We start from the raw sequence: 2,500 nt of genomic DNA, 5'->3' as shown, positions 1-2,500 counted from the left end.
TCTCTTGTGGCTCACGGGGCTGTTAGGGTGGCACAGAAATCCCTCGGAATGGGAAAACGGGTCATTTTCGTGTCGCCACATTGCATGCGAACCGCATGCAACTTCCAGAGGCATTTGCAGCAGAAATGCATGTGCAGTCAAAAAAAAATTGATATTTTTCACGGATAGACCCCGTGAAACGCTAGAAATTGGCGGGGATGTGTCTCTTGTGGCTCACGGGGCTGTTCGGGTCGCACAGAAATCCCTGGGAATGGGAAAACGGGTCATTTTCGTGTTGCCACATTGCGTACGAACCGCATGAAACTTCCAGAGGCATTTGCAGCAGGAATGCATGTGCACTCAAAAACTTCTATATGTTTCACGGATAGACCCCGTGAAACGCTAGAAATTGGCGGGGATGTGTCTCTTGTGGCTCACGGGGCTGTTAGGGTGGCACAGAACTCCCTCGGAATGGGAAAAGGGGTCATTTTCGTGTTGCCACATTGCATAGGAACGCCATGAAACTTCCAGAGGCATTTGCAGCAGAAAGGCACGTGCACTCAAAAATTTTAATATTTTTCACGCATAGACCCCGTCAAACGCTAGAAGTTGGCGGGGATGTCTCTCTTGTGGCTCACGGGGCTGTTAGGGTCGCACAGAAATGCCTCGGAATGGGAAAACGGGTCATTTTTGTGTGGCCACATTGCATAGGAACGGCATGAAACTTCCAGAGGCATTTGCAGCAGGAATGCATGTGCACTCAAAAACGTCTATATTTTTCACGGATAGACCCCGTGAAACGCTATAAATTGGCGGGGATGTCTCTCTTGTGGCTCACGGGCGCTGTTAGTTAGGGTCGCACAGAAATCCCTCGGAATGGGAAAAGGGGTCATTTTCGTGTTGCCACATTGCGTACGAACGGCATGAAACTTCCAGAGGCATCTGCAGCAGAAATGCATGTGCACTCAAAAACGTCTATATTTTTCACGGATAGACCCCGTGAAACGCTAGAAATTGGCGGGGATGTGTCTCTTGTGGCTCACGGGGCTGTTAGGGTCGCACAGAAATCCCTCGGAATGGGAAAACGGGTCATTTTCGTGTTGCCACAATTGGCATACGAACGGCATGAAACTTCCAGAGGCATTTGCAGCAGAAATGCATGTGCACTCAAAAACGTGAATATTTTTTCACGGATAGACCCCGTCAAACGCTCGAATTTGGCGGGGATGTTTCTCTTGTGGGTCACGGGGCTGTTCGGCTCGCACAGAACTCCCTTGGTCCACCTGATTCGTGCATACAGGCAGCAACTAAAACTCTGTAAACCTGCTGTGAGGACATCTAAACAGTGGACCAGTGAGGCTGTGGAAGATTTGCGGGCGTGCTTAGACTGTACTGACTGGGATATGTTCACGACTGCTACCAATAGTCTGGATGAACTCACAGAGGCTGTGTACATCAGCTTCTGTGAGGACTGCTGTATCCCAACACGTACCAGGGTGAACTTTAACAACAACAAGCCCTGGTTCTCAGCAAAGCTCAAAAGGTTGAGGTTGGAGAAGGAGGAAGCGTTTAGGAGTGGGGATAGAGACAGATTCAAGGAGTCGAAGAACAGGTTTAGCAAAGCGGTGAGAGAGGCTAAACGACTGTACTCAGAGACACTAAAACACCAGTTCTCTACTAACGACGCTGCTTCTGTCTGCCAAAGGGCTCAGGCACATCACCAACTACAAACCCAGAGCGCCCCACACCACTAACGACTCCCGCCTAGCCAACGACCTGAACGAGTTCTACCGTAGATTTGAAAGACAATTGGACTGTCCTGAACCACCCCTTCCCACCCAAGAGGCCCCATCCCCCACCCATACTACAGAAACGACTCTCTCCTTTCAGGAGGGAGAAGTTAATGGGCTTTTCAAGAGGCAGAATCCACGCAAAGCAGCCGGGCCGGACTCTGTCTCTCCAGCCACCCTCAGGCACTGCGCTGACCAGCTGTCTCCGGTGTTCACCAACATCTTTAACACCTCCCTGGAGACATGCCATGTACCAGCCTGTCTCAAGTCCTCCACCATCATCGCTGTGCCCAAAAAGCTAAGGCCAACAGGACTAAATGATTACAGACCGGTCGCCCTTACATCTGTGGTAATGAAGTCTTTTGAGCGCCTGCTCCTGGCACACCTCAAAGCCATCACAGACCCTCTCCTGGACCCCCTTCAGTTTGCCTACAGAGCCAACAGGTCTGTGGACGACGCAGTTAACATGGCCCTCCACTTCACCCTACAGCATGTGGACGCCCCAGCATCCTACGCCAGGATCCTGTTTGTGGACTTCAGCTCTGCCTTCAACACCATCATCCCTGCCCTGCTTCAGGACAAGCTCTTCCAGCTGAACGTGCCCTACTCCACCTGCAGGTGGATCACAGACTTCCTCTCTGACAGGAAGCAGTGCGTTAAGCCGGGAACAGAAGTCTCTGACTCCAGGTCCATCAGCACGGGAACTCCTCAGGGCTGCGTCCTTTGCCCAC

The sequence above is a fragment of the Petromyzon marinus genome, unplaced genomic scaffold, assembly GCF_048934315.1.
Source record: "Petromyzon marinus isolate PM22_M1 ecotype Great Lakes invasive population unplaced genomic scaffold, UKy_Petmar_22M1.pri1.0 PM_G_Scaffold_52, whole genome shotgun sequence".
Classification (NCBI taxonomy): domain Eukaryota; kingdom Metazoa; phylum Chordata; class Hyperoartia; order Petromyzontiformes; family Petromyzontidae; genus Petromyzon; species Petromyzon marinus.
This window is presented reverse-complemented; position numbering follows the sequence as displayed.